Here is an 8519-nt window from a genome sequence, read left to right as displayed (position 1 = left end):
TTAAGACGTTTTATGGCACTGCCCAAAATGTGCAAGCAAACTATCAATCACATTATCTCTAGGATAAAACAGTTCAGTTCTCTGTTATATGATTTCTTACTGCACTGTAAGAATCATTCTCGAATACAACCACAATATGACTACTAGTTCAATTCTCGAATTCTCAAAATATGGCTACCCATACCAATTCTTTTCCCGCAATACTGACTACCAAAGTACGTTCTCGATATTCCCACTTTGGCTGCATGTGTCAATTCTCAAGTGTCACAGAAAGAAAGGGTGAGAAGGTTATAGGAAATGCGTCGGCATAATATTAGGGGGGAGAAAGAAAAGATTGAATGAAAGTGCATTCAAATTGGAATTTTACTAATGATTAAAGTTTACGAGCTAATTAGGAAGGAAAATTAGTTTATGGTACCTATTTCCAAAAGATATAAAGTTTAAGTATTTTTATAGACATTTCCATATTTTTCAAGATGATCAAATGTAAATAATGGAAGAGGTAGATGAACAAGTAAAATCTCAAGTTCAATCAAAATTTGAAAAGAACTTAAAAAACAACTCATCAACTAGCTCATAAATTCTAAGCACCATGTGTCAATATCATATTTACAACTCATAAACTAGCTCATAATTTTTATAATTCATCTGTATTCAAATAAGATTTTTTGGTTCAAAAGAATTGGAATTAAAAACTCAGAAATAGTGAAATAGTCACAAAGTATCACTTTGTTTATAATAAAGAAGGATTTAAAAGAGCATATAACATATTGGTAGGAAAAGAAGTAAAATATCGTTGAGATGAAAGGGAAGGTTGCAAGACTCATATGTATATCAAAAGAACAAAAGAAGGAGATTGGATAGTGAATAAGTTTCTCAATACAAATAACAATGAAATGACTATAAGTCTAGATAAAAAAGTCGCTCGTCATAAGACACATAAGAACTCTTGTAATAAGAGTCTTTTAAATAACATTCGCGATTATGGATTGGTGTGACAAAAATTTCACGTCTTTCTTAATGTCATGAGTGATGAATCAATCATGGTGACACCAAACCAAGTAGCTAGTCAGTTGAGAGTAAATAGGAAAAATAATATTGGCAAAGAATGTATGTTATTCTTAAAAAAACTCTTGGAGAAACAAAAATCAGACTCTCAATTTTGTATGCCTTTGAAATTAATGAAAGGTAGTTAAAGTAAATATCCTACAATTAGTGTATCATATTGTATGTGATCATGACTCTATTGTCATGATATGATGATCCTTAACCTTAGCATATATCACACGCCATATATTTACCTTCTATTATTATGCAACAATTATTGTCATTATCATTAACATCACCTAGAATCACAAAATTATGATTATTAACATGATTCTAAGATCATGGTTGTATCATCTCTACATGTATTTAAACATTCCTAATCTATGGAATAACACATAACATTAAATATCATTTTCTTCTTGGTATCAAAGCACTTAAGGTTGAAGGCTCTTGATCTAACCAAATCAATCATGTCCTCCACTGCAAACTTAAACCAGAAAAATGACATTCCTTCAACAATTTCTGTCAAATTGGACAGAGAAAACTATCCTCTACGAAAATCATTGGTCTTACCATTAATTAGAGGCTGCAAACTCAATGGCTATATGCTAGGGTAAAAGATTGTCTAGAACAATTCGTTACCATAGATAATACAACCAAGAAATTCAATCTTAACTTTGAGGATTGACAAGCACATGATTAAGCCCACTTAGAATGGCTCATGAATTCTTTTCCAATTGATGTTGCAACTCAGTTGCTGTATTGTGAAACCTCCAAGGAACTTTGAAACAAAGCTCAAAGCCTTGCAAGTGCACACACCAGATCATGAATCATCTACCTAAAATTAGAATTTCACAACACATTCAAAGGAAAGATGAAGATGGAGCAATACATTTCTAAGATGAAGAATCTTGCTGACAAGTTAAAACTTGCAGGATCACCCATTTCCAGCCCTAATCTGATGATTCAAACACTAAACAGGTTGGAATCTAAATACAATCGAGTGGTAGTTAAATTGTCTGACTAGATCAAAATCAGTTGGGTTGATTTGCAAACACAATTACTAGCCTTTGAAAGTAGATTGGAGCAACTCAACAACATCAGTAGCCTCAACCTGAATGCATATGCAAACTTTGCTAGCAAAAATGAGTTTAAAGACAACAAATTTGGATCACATGACAATTGGAGAGGATTTAACTCTCGAGGCATGAGAGGTGGCAAAGGAAGAGGTAGGATGTCAAAAACAATGTGTCATGTATGCTACAAAATTGGTCATACTACAGTATAGTGTTATTATCATTTTGACAAGTTCTATACAGGAAAGAATCAATATGTTGAGGGTGAGAAACAATGGACTAATAATGTGTACATAGACTCACCCTATCATGGCCACGACCATGATTGATACTTTAATAGTGGAGCTAGTAATCATGTGACACACCAAACTAACAAAATCCAAGACCTTCGTGAAAACAATGGTAAGGATATCTTGCTAGTTGGTAATGGTGAGAGATTGAAAGTAATGGCTTCAGGTTTAACCAAATTAAGTAACCTCAACCTGTATGATGTGTTGTATGTTCCAGAAATCACCAAAACATTATTGAGTATATCTAAGCTAACTGCTGACAATAATATACTTGTTGAATTTGATGAAGATTGTTGCTTTGTGAAGGACAAACTAACAGGGAAGACCTATATCAACTTTATGTCAATAAAGACTCTTGTGTCTACATGTATCTCAAGGAAATCTGGCATAGAAAGCTTGGACATCCCAATAATAAGGTTCTAGAAAATGTGTTAAAGGACTACAATGTGAAGATATCATCTAGTTATATGTTCACATTCTGTGAAGCTTATTAATTAGGCAAACTGCACTTATTGCCTTTCAAATATTCTTCCTCACATGCTAAGAAAACTTCAGATTTAATTCATACTGATATTTGGAGTCCTGGCCCAATTTTATCCTCATCCGATTTTAAATATTATGTTCATTTTATTGATGACTTTAGTAGATTCACATGTATTTTCCCCTTAAAACAAATATCAGATATCATACATGCCTTCACCCAGTTCAAAGCTATAGTTGAAACCCAATTTAACAAGAAAATAAAGATCATTTAATATGATGGAGGTGGTGAATATAAACCTTTTCAAAATATTGCTTTTTCAAATGTAGTCTACCTAGTCAGTACATTATTGTCATCAATAAATCCAAATAAAATCCCATACTTCTTAATTTTCGAGAAAGAACCTAACCATGAGGACTTGAAACCATTTGGTTGTGCCAGCTACTTTTCTCTAAAACCATACGATCAACGCAAGCCTCAATTCCGTACAACTAGGTGTGTATTCCTAGGTTATAATAATTCACACAAAGTATACAAGTGCATCAACTCCCATAGGAGAGTTTTTGTCTCAAGACATGTGATCTTCAATGAGAATCATGTAAGTTCAAGATGCCAACTAAGAGGGGGTGAATTAGTTGTTGGGAGAATATGGCTGATTTTTCTGCTATGATATCAAAATGAAAGTGTAGCGGATTGTTTATCCAGAATTCAACCAAGTAAAGCAAAAAGTAAATGACAAGAATGAGCAGAAGAAGATTACACAAAGTTTTTATATTGGTTCACCTTCTTGTCCATCGAAGGTTACATCCAATACTCTTGTCGCACAAGAGATTTTTCCACTAGATAATTTGAGTTGCAATTACAATTTCTCTCCCTGATACTTTTGTAACTTACACACTCACAACTTATCTACCCTTGAAAATTCCCTTTTCAAGTGAACTTTTTTCCCTTTCTTAACACACCATTGTGTCAAAAAGTTTACAACAAGATGAAAAATTTCAACACTGGCTTTGGATTGCCTTTACAAGTTTTGAACAAATCTATCTTTCAATCATTGATCTTATAATATAAATACTTAGTAAATAATGCTATTAATTTTTTGAAGTTTAGAATACTTTGCACTTTATCAAGCAACTTCAGAAAATATGAAAGTTTAGAAACAAAGTTGCTTAACAAAAATGTGCAGAAAATTTGTTCACTAAGTGTTTAAAAGTTTTGTGTGATTGTGAATAATTTTCCTATGTTATGGTGTATGTTTAATTTGGATGTGTCAATGCCTTTAAAGAGGCTTCCTATCAGCCATGATAACCTTCCATGAAGAGGAGACACGATTGGAATGAAACATATTCACTTTGGATGAAAGTTGTTCATTTGAATTTGAAAATCTAGATTCAACAATTCTGTGTAATCGATTGTCATGAAGTGGTAATCGGTTATCCAAATGTTCTGTCCAAGGTGGTAATCGATTAATACACTGAATTAATCGGTTACATCAATATGTTTTGCTTTGTAACTATTTTCTCAGTCAGGTAACATGTTACGCAGTTCCAATAACTTGTTACCAACTGCCTCACAATTCAGGTAACCTATTACCTAATTCTGGTAACCTATTAGCCAGGTCAAGTAACTCATTACTTAGCAATTTGAATTTGCATTTTTGACACATCCATTTTTTTTAAAATTGATTTTCATTATTTGATAGGTGGAGCATTGCTACTAAATATTTAAAGTGAGTGTAAGGATTGAAGTACATATATGAAGACTTAATCTATAATTCTCTTGAAGCTTGAATCTTCTATGTCTTCATGGTCTTCTTCCTTTTCTTATTTTCGTGATCTTAGTGTCTTCATAAAAAAACATGCCAAAATCAGGAGCAAGATATTCTTCACAAATCACTTTCCCTTCCATGATGGCTTCATTGACACAAGAAATCCATTAAAGAGACTAACTGAACATACATATATTATGCTTCATACTTGTCCTACAGGTACCATTATAAGCAACACAACTAAACCAAACAACACTATAGTCAACCATCAGAAAGAGAATCCAACTGACAATTTAGAAAATAGTGATACAAGTGAAGGCCAAAAACCTCTCACCGAGTCCTTTGCTAATTATGATAACAACACATCAAAAGAAAATGAAGCAGATGATTCAACCTCAGAAGAACTAGTGTAGAGCAACAGTCGAACTACACCTGAAAACAATCAACAAAGTCATCAAGACAAAACCAATACTCATTGAATGCACACCAGAAGAAAAACTGGGATTTACAAGCCTAAGCCACCCTACATAGGATTGATAGAGGCACATGAAAATGACAAAGAACTAGGGAATGTCAAAGAGAATCTAATCAAGCCAAAATGGAAAGAAGCCATGGATACAAAAATTAAGACCTTGATGACTAATCAAACTTGGACATTGGTACCATTTAAAGGCCAAGAAAACATCATAGACTCAAAATGGATCTTCAAGACTAAATACAAAGCAGATGACTCAATTGAAAGGAGGCAAGCAAGATTAGTTGCAAGAGGGTTTCAACAAACAATGGGCATAATAAACATTGATGAAATATTCAACCCTATGATCAAATCCAGCTCAGTAAGAATCATCTTAGTCATTATTGTACATCTCAATTAGGAAGTCAGACAACTGGACATAAATAGTGCATTAGTAAAAGTTAGTCTCAAGGAAACAATATTTATGTATCAACCTGAGGGATGCATAGACTCCACCACACCTAATCACATATGTAGATTGTCCAAAGCCATAACACACTACTAAAATGGAGATTTCAAAACACCAAAAGTGACTCATCACTTTTTACTCTTAGAGATACAAATCATTTCACATTTCTCCTTATTTATGTTGATGACATAATAGTAACAGGTAGCAACAATAAGTTCACAGAGACATTCATCAATCAACTTAATGTTGCTTTCTCACTGAAAGACCTTGAACATATACACTATTTTTTGGACATTGAGGTTCATAGAAATGATAGTGGAATGTATCTAAAGCAAACAAAGTACATAAGAGATATACTTAGGAAGTTTAATATAAAGAAAGTTCCAGTTTGTCTAACACCAATGGTATCGGGTAGGCAATTCACTACTGAGGGTGAACGAATGTCTAATCCTACTTTGACAAACAAGCCATAGGGGCATTGCAATATCTCACTAATAGAAGACCTAGCATTACCTTTACTGTTAACAAACTCAGCAAATACATGATTTCTCCTACCATGGATCACTGGCAAGGGATAAAAAGAATATTGGGATATCTCCAAGGCACAATAGATCTATGCCTACACATAAAACCCTCAAATGATCTTGACGTAATAGAACTTTTTTATGCAGATTTGGCCACTAGTGCCGATGATAGAAAATTCATGGAAGGACAATGTGTATTTCTTGGTGAAACACTAGTTTCTTGGTACTCAAGAAAACAAAAAGTGGTGTCACGATCAAGCACAAAATTAGAATATAGAGCTTTGGCCGATCTTGCAACAAAAGTAGTTTGGGTTAGATCACTACTAACAGAACTAAAGTTACTATTACTCTGAAAACCAATCCAATGGTGTGAAAACTTAAGTGTTAAGCCATTTGCATCCAAGCACAAAATTGCAACACTCATTCTTAACAAGCACAAAATTGCAAAAAGGAAAAGAAACCATTAGAGAATTAGAGTTGGGTTGCAATTTAAGTCCATTCATGCATCCCTTCTGTGGAGTTTGGACTGTCCTTAGTCCAAAGATCATCGAGCATGCAACCATATTCCACCAACTAAGCTTCAACCTGTACATAATGCATACATAAAAAATATGGTGAAAAATGAAATGAAAACATAAAACAATAATAATATTGGGTTGTCTCCTAGCAAGCGCTTCTATAATATCAACAACTTGAACTGGTGATTTGGAATTGAAGTTTATATATGGGAAGACTCTAATTCTCAAAGATGTAATTCACACTCCAGATATGAGAAAGAATTTAGTTTATGGTTTTCTTATGAATAAGGCTAATTTTACCCATACTATGGGGCGGACTTATATAGTCTTACTTGGAATGTGGATTTTGTTGGGAAAGGGAACACTACTGGTGACATTTAAATTGAATCTTGATGTTATTATGAATAAATTTTCTCATTCAGTTGACATATTGTGTGATTTTAATATTTGGCATTCTAGACATTGTCATAGTATCAAATGTTCAATTTCAAAGTTGAGTAGTTTAGGTTTAATTCCAAAGTTATCTCCAAATGATTTTTAAAAATGTGAATCTTTTAGTCAAGTTAAATAACTAAAAAGCCACATTAATCAGTAATACGAGAATCATAACCTTTTGATTTGATACAATATGATATATGTGAATTAGATGGGGCGTTATCTAGAAATAGAAAACATTATTTTATCACATTTATTGATGATTGTTTTGATTATACTTGTGTATATCTTTTGGAAAATAAAAGTGAAGCATTTGACATATTTAAGTTATATATACTAAAATTGAAAATCAAGTCAATATGGAAATAAAGAAACACAAAAACGATAGAGACATTGGTATGACTCTAGAATGGTCAACGGTTCTTTTAAATTGAATGATATTATTCTTAAAACAAGTGTACCTTATTACCTGAAAGAAATGGAAAAGTTGAAAGAAAGAATAAAACATTAACTGAATTAGTTGTAGCTATTATGCTAAGTTTTTGTACAATACCTTCTTGATGGGGTAAAATTCTATTAATTGTTTGTTATGTTGTAAATAGAGTTCCCAAGACTAAGAACAAAATATCTCCATATGAGATATTTAAGAATAAAGAACCAAATTTGCCTTATTTTAGAACTTGAGGTTGTATGGTCTATATCCGGATCCTAGACCCTCAAGAGAATTAAACTCGAAAATAGAGCTTATGAATGTGAATTTATTGGATATGCTATAAACAAAAAAACGTACAAATTTTATGGCCTTAACACAAAAGTGATTATTGAGTTTAACAATGTTGACTTCAATGAAAATATTTTCCTATAAGATTAAGAAATAGTGGGGGCACTTCAACTAGTCACATAAATGTGATTAGGGACAATGATAAAAATGATGAGTTAGAAATACAAAATAAAAGAAGTAAGATAGCGAGATCAGCTAAAGAGTATGTCCTTGATTATATGGTCTATACATTAGAAAAAACTCATACAATCTCCAAGTAACTTTGACTTCTTTGGATGTTGATCTAAGACAAGAGGTCATAAATGAGGACAGGAATTTTCTAGAGTCTAACAAGACCTGACATTTAACCAATTTGCCTTCATGTTTCTAACCAATTGGTTCCTAGATGACACAATGGATAAATAAAATGCTCACCTTGTAGCTAAAGCTTTTAGACAAAGGGAGAACATAGATTTCTTTGACACATTTTACTTGTGACTAGAATAATATTCACTAGAGTATAATATCACTCGTTGCGATACATGATTTATGCCGCGACATGATTTTCAGTTGGAAGATCGACTTTGTGACTTAGGAAGAAGCGAACACAATTTATACCCCTCCCAAATGATTTGGAGCCGCCACTACTTTTTTTGCAGATAAAATATAGAAAACTCTCTATTATGTCCAATTTGGA

The sequence above is a fragment of the Lupinus angustifolius genome, chromosome LG05, assembly GCF_001865875.1.
Source record: "Lupinus angustifolius cultivar Tanjil chromosome LG05, LupAngTanjil_v1.0, whole genome shotgun sequence".
NCBI lineage: Eukaryota > Viridiplantae > Streptophyta > Magnoliopsida > Fabales > Fabaceae > Lupinus > Lupinus angustifolius.
The sequence above is the reverse complement of the archived record's forward strand: the minus strand, read 5'-3'. Positions refer to the sequence as shown.